We start from the raw sequence: 10,505 nt of genomic DNA on the forward strand, positions 1-10,505 counted from the left end.
GGTCCAGCCGTGAATTAGAAGAATAACATATTATGGGTTTATTCCAGAAATGGAAAGAGGATTCAGCATTAAGCTATCTATTACTATAATTCAGTACAGTGAGATATTAAAGGGGAAATATGTCACCATGTCACTAGATGCTGAAAAACCATTTGGCATAATAGAGATTGTTCCACAGTATAATACTGTCAGCCACACAGCAGAGGTTTTTATGAGAGGGTGGGGTGACAATGAAAAATGATAATCAGTTCCACATCCTGGATTGTAAGGGAATAAAAAGTCATGTGGAGGGAGGCACTCCCAGGAGACATGAGAAGGGTTCAAAGCAAGGAGGTGGGGAGAACATTCCCAGAAGTGGTTGAGGCAGGAGAAACAACCCAGCATTTCTGGAAGTGGAGAACAGTGATGACCACCACTTTGTCAAAGACAAAGAGGAACACAACATGGCAAAGTGACAGATGAGGCAGTAGAGTGGCCGTCATTAAAACCGGGAACTCAGGCTCCCAGGTGGTACCAAGGGATTTTGGAGAGCAGACAGGATTCAGACCCTCTCCTTCCTTATGAACTCCTTCCTAACACGAATCTCTCCGAGAAGCTTGCCATCTGCCGTTCCTCTTTCTCCTGTAGAAAAGGATCACCTCTCACACATCCCAAACCTTCCAAAGAGAATTGTGCCGGCACACAAATACCTCCGGGGCATCCGAAAACTGGACACATAAAGAACATGTCGCTTCTGGAGGAGACTGGAGGAGACCCTACCTTTTCTACATAGTGGTGTGCTTGTAAAGAAGCATGTATAACATATTTATTTGAATTTTATTTTTTTTAAGATTTTATTTATTAATTTGACAGAGAGAGAGAGAGCACAAGTAGGCAGAGCAGAAAGCAGAGGGAGAGGGTGAAGCAGTTTCCCCACTGAGCAGAGACTCTGATGCGGGGCTCATTCCCAGGGCCCCGGGATCATGACCTGAGCAGAAGGCAGCCACTTAACCTGCTGGACCACCCAGAGGCCCCTATTTGAATTTTAAATGCAGTGACTTCTGTGAAAAAGGAAGTCAGGTCTGGTGGTTGGGTTTGGCCAGGAGGACTGGCACTGCCGACTAGACTGTACCCAAGCATTTCCATAAATTGAATAGGCTCAATCTGTGACTACAGTGCTTTGACAAAAATATATTTAAGAGGGGCACCTGGGTGGGTCAGTGGTTGAGCATCTGCCTTCAACCCAGTGCACCCCCCACCCCAATCCCAGGGTCCTGGGATCCATTCCCACATCAGGCTCCCCGCAGGGAGCCTGCTTCTCCCTCTGCCTGTGTCTCTGCCTCAATCTCTGTGTATTTCATGAATAAATAGATAAAAGCTTTAACAATATATATATTTAAGATTCATATATTAAATGTATACCCTGGAGATTCTATCCTTTGCAGGATTCTATCCTTTATTTAATCTTATGACAAAAAGAAGTAGATGTTAACTTAAAAGTGTGTGAAAGGTACATCGTTAGGACATACTCTTTAGGTCCAAGAGCTCGAAGAAAAGTGCACTTGAAATCTGGGGAGGTGGGCACTGGCTAAAGAAATTAGAGATTTTCACCATCTCTTGAGGGGTGGGGGAGGGCGCTAGGGGGAGGACTCATTTCACCTGCATGTGTCATGGTAAACCCAGAAACCCTGTGCCCCCCACAGCTATGGGGTTGGGTGAGGGAGGGTGAGTGGTCAACATGAGGAATCTTCACGTTATTCTTTTGAAATCTCACTCCCTGGGAACCCTGGGTGGCTCAGCGGTTTAGCGCCTGCCTTTGGCCCGGGGCGCGATCCTGGAGACCCGGGATCGAATCCCACGTCGGGCTTCCTGCATGGAGCCTGCTTCTCCCTCTGCCTGTGTCTCTGCCTCTCTCTCTCTCTCTCTCTCTCTCTGTGTGACTATCATAAAAAAAAAAAAAAAAAAAAAAAAAAAAAATCTCACTCCCCTTTCCACCTTTCCTTTCCTTTCTCCACCCTTCTGTTTATTTAATCCTTAGCCCCTACCCACCCCCTTCCCGCCTTCCTATTTCCTCCTCTTTCGGTTCTGTTTCCTCCACCTTCATCCTGTGACTGAATCAGCATCAATCCTGACCTAACAAATATGCTCTAGTGTTAATTTGGGTTTTCGTGTTTCAGGCTCCTAATTCTTCTGGAAATGGTGTGAGATGTATTTTATTTCTCTCTCTTTCAAAAAGTGTAATTCAGCTACCATTTCCTTGTGAAAGATTGCTTGCTTTATTCCTTGTGGCTCAGAAGCTTTGACAAGCTAGAAAAGAGCCTGTCTGGAATATATCACACAGTGCACACTTTCCCTCCAGAATGCGTGCTTCCTTTTCTCTTAGAAGTCTGGAACACAGCGGTTCCTGTGACCTTCCTTCTAAGAGCGCAGCCTTAGCACAGCGTCAGCCTCCCGTCCTTTCTTTCCGCAGACTGCCCCTTCTTTTTTCCACCTTGACTATCGGTGTCATTAAGGACTTTTCACTTTATTTCTGGTTGGTTTTACTCCCTGTTTTCTGCCCTCAGTGTTTCTGCTGCCTATCCAACACTTACTGAGGTTTCTTTTGTTTTGTTTTGTTTACTGCCGTGGCTTAAACTGGTGGCCGGATCCGTCAGGGAGGTCCCCTGCCCTTGGGGACAGTTCCCTTGTCCTTGGCGGGGCTGCTTAGTGAGTTTTTCCTTCTGTGAAAAGTCAAGACATCCCTTTAGCCATGTTTCCGGAACCTTACTATGAAAAGGGGTGCAGAATATCATTGTCTACACCTCTTTCACACTTCTAATAATCTACTGCAGGGACCCCAACCAGGCTGGAAGCTGGTTTTCAGTTCTGCAAATACCAGGGAGATTCTGGGCCAGTTTCCTAATGTCACTGGGACCCATCTGGAAAGATTACTTCTAAGGGACCAAATTTATGATTCTATCAAATCCTTTGGTTAGTTGGCACCACAGAAAAATACAGAGCATCTTGCCTCACTCCTCCTCTCTGTAATTCCTGAACATAGCCCAGAGTCAACTCATGGTGGGCAGTGAATAAAATTTGATGTTCAAATGACTACGTGACAGATTTCAACAGACACTCTGGAGCCTGCTTCGTCAGGGACATGGTAAATGACATGAGGATGATGGAGTTATGAGGACTTTTAAGGACTGAGCCTCTCTCACCTCCTCTACAATTAAATGAGGCAGCCTTGGGGATGGTGTTTTTCCTCCCCTTTCCTGCCCCCGCTGGACTGCATGCTTGAGAATGAATCCTTAGGGCCCAGGGGAAAAGTGTTTAGCAAGCACTGGACAAAACACAGTATGCTTAATAACAAGTTAGGCTGCCCCCAAATCGCATCTTGTCTTTAGCAATATCTGTAATTCTAAGTAAACCAGCAGCTAAACTCACCACTAGCTCTGGGAGAAGGATCTATTGTCAAGCTTCAGGACAGAACATTTGGCTTGAAGTCAGCATCGTTCATTTTTAAAAGTGGCAGCAAATACAAGAACATTAAAAGTAGGGCCCATGCCTATGAGAAAGAAAGGGAAGTTGTAGTTATTGTAAATGTGTTGAGTTTTAGCCCAATGACGTGATTATTTTTTCCAGAAAAATTGTTATCAAAGCAACAGTATAGACTACTAATGATAGTGTCAACGAATGATGACATTCCATGAATTTGCAGCAAGAGTCACTTCACTGCAGTGAGATTAAATTTATTTTATGGGTGCACATCTCATCAGAATTTCTTCTTGTTTTAAATGCCTTTTAAATTAATATCTATTTTAATAACAACAATATAAGCAAATTATCCTTGGAAGAACACATAGGAATATGTTGGTTGCTTTTGCACAGGGGAACAAGGTGGAAGGGGGCAGGGGAAAAGGCAGACATTTTATTTTTTTATTTTTTATTTTTTTTTAAGGCAGACATTTTATTGCACCATTTGAATTTTGAAATGTGTGAAAATACTTTCTATTATAAAAAATACTGATAGAATAACACAGGTACCTAATTTAACAAATAGTGATATAAGAGATAGTTCTCTCCTTGGCCTTCCCCACCCCCACCCCCCCAGCCTTGTCCTTCTTCAGAAGTATTTGCCTTCAAGTATTTTAGTGTCAGGGCACCTGGATGGCTCAGTAGTTTAGCATCTGCCTTTGGCTCAGGTCATGATCCTGGGGTCCAGGATCGAGCCTGCTTCTCCCTCTGCCTGTGTCTCTGCCTCTCTCTCTCTCTCTCTCTGTGTGTGTGTGTGTGTGTGTCTTTCATGCATAAGTAAATAAAATCTTTTTTAAAAAAGTATTTTTGTGTCACACTTATAAACAGGATGCTCTTGATTTCCACTTAGGGCATTGGTAAGGTTAGTTCTCTTACACAGCCTGATCTCTGCTGCCTCTTCTTCATCTTCTCAATATGGGGAATTTAAAGAGCCAATGTGGGACTCCATCCCAGGACCCTGGGATCACTTCCTGAGCCAAAGGCAGCCGCTCAACCACTGAACCACCCAGGTGCCCCTCAATATGGTTTTATCACAGTTTTTGGTTGAACAAATAGCCAATGTCAGTATTGTTCACTGGTGAACCAAATAATTCTACGATTTGCTTCCTTGTCTTAGTGTTCTGTTATTCCCTAGTTTTTATTTGCTTAATTTTCTGTGGTATGTTTTTCAAGTGACCCCCACCCCACCCCGAATTTTTTTCATTCTCCCCATCCTGTGATTATCAGCCCAGGTTATCAACAGCAGCACCCAAGGTGACTCACTCTCTTACTAAGAGCCTCCTTTGTTCTGAGACTTTTCACAGAGCCTGTGTTACCAACACAGTCCTACTTGGAAAAAGGTCAATTGGATTCTGTTTCCTCCAGGGATATGCCCACCTCTCCCTGGGGGCCGGAACACCCTGAACTCCCTCTTTGCCTCACAAGATAAGCGGGGCTCAAGGTGTAAACTCTCCTGTTCACATCAGAACACATTTTAACATAAAAAGCTGGCTTCACTGGTAGGATTTGTTTGTGTGCCTGGTATCACAGCGGGTGCGGAGTGGCAGCTAAGTTCCCTCATGCCAAAGACACCGCAATCAGGCTTATCTAGTAGCATAGGGGTAAGACAGAGCCAACAAGAAGTGCTAGAAAAGCTGACTTCTGGGGCGCCTGGGTGGCTCAGTTGGTTAAGGGCTGCCTTGGGCTCAGGGCATGATCCAGGGTCCTGGGAGCAAGCCCTGTACTAGGCTCCCTGTTCATCAGGGAGTCTTCTTCTCCCTCTGCCCCTTCCCTCTTCTCGTGCTTTCTTTCACTCTCTCTCTCAAATAAATAAATAAATAAATAAATCTTTTTTAGAAAGCTGACTTTTTTTCCCCTTCCCACTTCTGACTGATATTTTTGTCACCTCTTAAATGTAGTAGTATCTGTAAAATTCTTTCCTACTGTGTTTTAACTTCTAGCCTTGTATGCCAGATACAACATTAACAGTTTACTGCATAATCCAGGTATTTTCATAATTCTTTGGAAACTCATTTTGCCTCCAAAGCTTACTCTCTGCATGGCCTTTGATAAATTACTTGAGCTTGTTGATCTTAATTTCTCCATAGCTATAATGGGAATAATAACGAACGGTATCTTGAACATTTGTTGTATTTAATGAGAAGATCAATGCGAAGAATTTAGCATAGTACCTGACATTTGGTAAGCAGTCAAATATCAGCTATCATCTTTAGATTGGAATTATCATTTACCATCATCATCATTTTATTTGGTCATAAAAAGGAATCTTAACACATAACTTCATCATCTTCTAATATTCAGCATTATTATTAAGAACACTGGTGGGGGCAGCCCGGGTGGCTCAGCGGTTTAGCGCTGCCTTCAGCCCAGAGTGCGATCCTGAAGACCCGGGATCGAGTCCCACGTCTGTCTCCCTGCATGGAAACTGCTTCTCCTCTACCTGTGTCTCTGCCCGCCGCCCCCCCCCCCCCCGCCGTGTTTCTCATAAATAAATAAATAAATAAATAAATAAATAAATAAATAAATAAAATCTTCTTTAAAAAGTACACTGATGGAATACTATATAGTTAGTATTAAATATTTGAAAGTTAACTAAGAGAGTAAATCTTAAAAGTTCTCATCACAAGAAAAAAACTTTCTATGTGTGGTGATGGATGTTAACTAGGCTTATTGTAGTGACCATTTTGTAATATATACAAATGTCATACAGCTGAAACTAATATAATGTTATACGTCAGCTATAGCTCGGTGAAAAGAGAAGTCTGGTCAATCTAATTTCCATTCCTATGTAAATGAGCTGTTTTCTTTCTCCCCAGTCTTCTCACCATCATCAGTGTTTGGAAAATTCACAATGACATACATGCATGATTGCTTCTTCTCTCATCCATGGTGCTAGGCACTCAACTTAGCACTTTTAATCTGCACATCATTTTTTTTTCTAGTTCTAAGGATTTTTCTTACGCTACTTCTCTGATAATCTCTTCCCTTATATTTTCTTTGCTTTATTCCTGGAACTTCTTACTGGGTGCTGTACTTCCAGGAGTGGCCTTCCAATTTTCTTATAATTTCTCTCCCATTTCCCATATCTTTATCTTTTTATAATATGTCTTAGTATATTTTTCCATCTTTGTCTTCCAAACAATCGATTGAGTTCTTTACTTCATTTATCATGTTGCAAACGCCCATTGGAGGATTTCATAGGCTCTGACAGTTCCCATTCCATAGCATCCTTTCTTGCTTAATGGATCCAATACTTTCAAGTCTGTCTGAGAAGCTGAATGGTCATTGGGGTTTGTTCTTTTATATTTTCTTTTGTTATTTGCATTGTCTTCATTTTCTCTGAGTTCCTTTTTTTCTGATTTGTTTTGTTATTGCTGTTGTTTCTTGTTTTCTCCCACTTTATCGAATGTGTTGGTGGTTTTTCTTTACTCATTGTTGGCTATTGGTTCAGATTTATCATTCAGCCTGGAGCTGAGGTCTTCAGTCATCACCAGGCATCTAATGAATTATCCAAACCGGACTCCTAGAGTGTAGACTGTTTGTAGGAGAGCCTTAGAACACCCATCCATAATCTCCTGTGGTGAAGCCATGAAGGGTTTGGTCAGAAGAAACCGAGTGAACCAGTCTGATCCTTTTTAGACATAAGGCCTCCCCTCTCATTCAGACAAAACTTTCTGCAAAACATCCCCAAGTACTCCTTTATGACCCCCAGTCAAGCCCATGTCATACCCTCAGGGAGAAATGTGATCACTATTAGCCAGTTTCCCTTGAATTTCCTTCCTAAATAGACATCACAATTCACTTCAATTTTTTTTTTACTTCAATTTTTCATTCAAAAAATTATTTTTTCTCCAAACCCAAAACAGCAAAACAAGTAAGGGCATGCTTTCTGGGAAAAACAAACAAAAAATAGGGGTAACTGGGTGGCTCATTTGGTTAGGCATGAGACTCTTGGTTTTGGCTTAGGTCATGATCAGGGTCTTGAGAATGAGGGGCTTCAGGCTTCAGGCTGTGGGCTCAGCAGGGAGTCTGCTTCTTCCCTCTCTCTCTCTACCCCTCTCCCCCTCCTGCTCACAAACTCACTCTCTCTCTCTCTAAAATAAATTTTAAAATCTTTTTATAAAAAAGAACAAAAGACTAATGACACCAAATCAGAAGAATTTAAGGAGCATGGATCAGGGCACAGGGCAGGAAGATTAGAACTGAAACTCATAGGAAGGTGACATTTAGTAGACATTTAGTTGACCTGATGCTCAGATATCCTAGCTCGAGGGGCCCTGAAGAGAAAAGGTACAAGGCATTATTTTGATGGGAAATGGATACCAGCAACTGTATGTTGAATAATTCTGTGGCAGAAATACGTATACTAAGAAAGAAGCTTTAAATATTAACAATCAAAAAGGAAATAGAAATATTAAATTCCTTCTAAAATCTGAAAAAATTTCAGAAAAAAGTTATGAGCAACACTCCCATTTTTAACAAGGAACCATTAAAATATAGCATGTCGTTGGAGGAAGATTTACTTTCCATCACATACCCTTTTGTGAGAATTCTGTGTGGGCAGCAGGAGTGTCTATTTGAATTGGCTGCCAGAGCCCCACCACCAAGCAGGAACTAAAGGTCTGGGAGAGAAAAAAAAAAAAAAAGGTCTGGGAGATGTGGAGCTGCACGATCTGGTGCAGCCCTGTATAAGAAGGGAGAAATAGTTTAGCTGAGCAGCCTCAGGGGGCAGGATGAGCAAGAGAGGTCAGCCCTACAAGGCACAGCTTTGGTGCAATGTCACAGCATAGAACCTCCGCCTTTCCCTGGGCCAGCTCAAACCACATCTGGATGCAGCAACCACTCCTCCTCATTGCACAGAGTGGCAGGTGTGGGGAAGCAGAAATTGAAAGGGAGGCAGGCAGTCCCCACAGAGCACTAGTGCATCCTGCAATTCATTCTTTGCCCTTAGCCAATGCTCGTGCAGGTGAAGCAGGTGTGGCAGTTTTCTCATGAGTACTACAGTTCTAAAGAGAACTGTACACCTGCTCTTAGTGTCCACTCTGGTCCATCTGTTGGATCCAGTCTCCAGATTAGGGGAATGGCAGAGAGGCAGGTGTTCCAGATGAAGGGGCATTTGCAGGAGGGTGCCATCTCTCTATGTGGTTCCTGTGAGTTTGTACAGGCAGGACATATCCTTGTGGTTCTTTCAGGTACCGCACTGCTCATGCAACTTGTCCCTCAGTCTGGCTTTTCCTTGGGGTACTTGGCATCCCTCTGAAAATGAGAAGGTCAGTTCTTCCCTGCAAAGTCCAAAGGCTGGGTGCCCCACGTTACAACTGCCAACACCAGAAGGAGTAGCAACCGTGCTGTCATTGATCAGGCCCTGTCTATCCTCAATCCTGAAACAAACAGACTAGGATTTTCAAGTCCTCCAAAGATTCCAGCAGGTCCAGGGTTTTTGAACACAAACCTTATGTTTAATCCTTTACCTTTTCAAAAAAATTTATTTGAAAGATGAACAACCTAATAACAAGATAAAGAGTATGAATAGCCAAACTGCGGAAGGAGTCTCGGTGTCCATCGAAAGATGAATGGATAAAGGAGATGTGGTCTATGTATACAATGGAATATTACTCAGTAATTAGAAACGACAAATACCCACCATTTGTTTCAACATGGATGGACCTGGAGGGTATTATGCTGAGTGAAGTAAGTCAATCAGAGAAGGACAATCATTATATGGTTTCACTCATGTAAGGAATATAAAAAATAGTGAAAGGGATTATAGGGGAAAGGAGAGAAAATGAGTGGGAAAAATCATAGAGGGTGACAAAACATGAGAGACACCTAACTCTGGGAAATGAACAAGTGGTAGTGGAAGGGGAGGTGGATGGGGGGTTGGGGTGACTGGGTGACAGGCACTGAGGGGGGCGCTTGACAGGATGAGCACTGGGTTTATACTATATGTTGGCAAATCGAACTCCAGTTAAAAAAATATACATATATAAAAAAAGATAAAGAGTATGTACTCCCAATTCACCAAAATGAACAAATAAAAACAACAAATGGCCAATAAAATATGAAAAGATACTAAAAATTTTTGTCACTGTTTAAATATGTAAATACGTCATTCTGTCTTTGTTATAAGAATAAAGGATGGAAATTAAGATTTTCTCCAGATCTCATATTTTCATTGGTTTTTCTAAAGCCCACAAATGCCTTTCCCTTGGTCCATCTTACTTTTTTCTAATATCAGAAGCAAAGCAAAGTAGGCTTACTTTCAAAATGAAAACTAACTTGAATAAAGAAGAGCCAAAATATATTCAGTTCTTTAGTCATGCCACCTATCTTCTTTGATTCCTTTTATCCACTGTCTAATTGATTTGGGTATTGAGTTCATGTTAATAACTGAAGCTGTCAGTATAATTACTGAAGTCATCTTACTTTGATGGTTTTAAAGCTGGAGATTTCTATATTTAAAAACAACGTAACATCTCACAGTTAAATCTAAAAAAATTTTTAAATATAGGCTAGAAGGCTACATATCTCATTTTCTAACTTTGCTCTGGAATGATTTTAAATTATGTTATAGAAAGATGCATTCAGCTCTGTCCTCTATATAGAACAATAGGAGGCAAAGGAATTTTAAAATAGAAGAACACAAGAAACTGAGTGGCTCAGTCGGCTAAGCGACTGACTATTTTTTCTTTTTTTTTAAGATTTTTAATTTATTTATTCGAGAAATAGAGAGGCAGAGACCCAGGCAGAGGGAGAAGCAGGCTCCATGAAGGAAGCCCAATGTGGGACTCGATCCCGGGTTGACAGGATCAGGCCCTGGGCTGAAGGTGGCACTAAACCGCCCAGCCATCCAGGCTGCCCTAAGTGACTGACTCTTGATCTCAGCTCAAGTCTCGATCTCTGGGTTGTGAGTTCAAACCCCAGGTTGGGCTCCACATTGGGTGTGAAGCCTACTTAAAAAAGAAAAAAAGTAGAACACAAGAGAAGCATTGAGGATGAAGTGTGGATCA

The sequence above is a fragment of the Canis lupus genome, chromosome 23 (assembly GCF_003254725.2).
Source record: "Canis lupus dingo isolate Sandy chromosome 23, ASM325472v2, whole genome shotgun sequence".
NCBI lineage: Eukaryota > Metazoa > Chordata > Mammalia > Carnivora > Canidae > Canis > Canis lupus.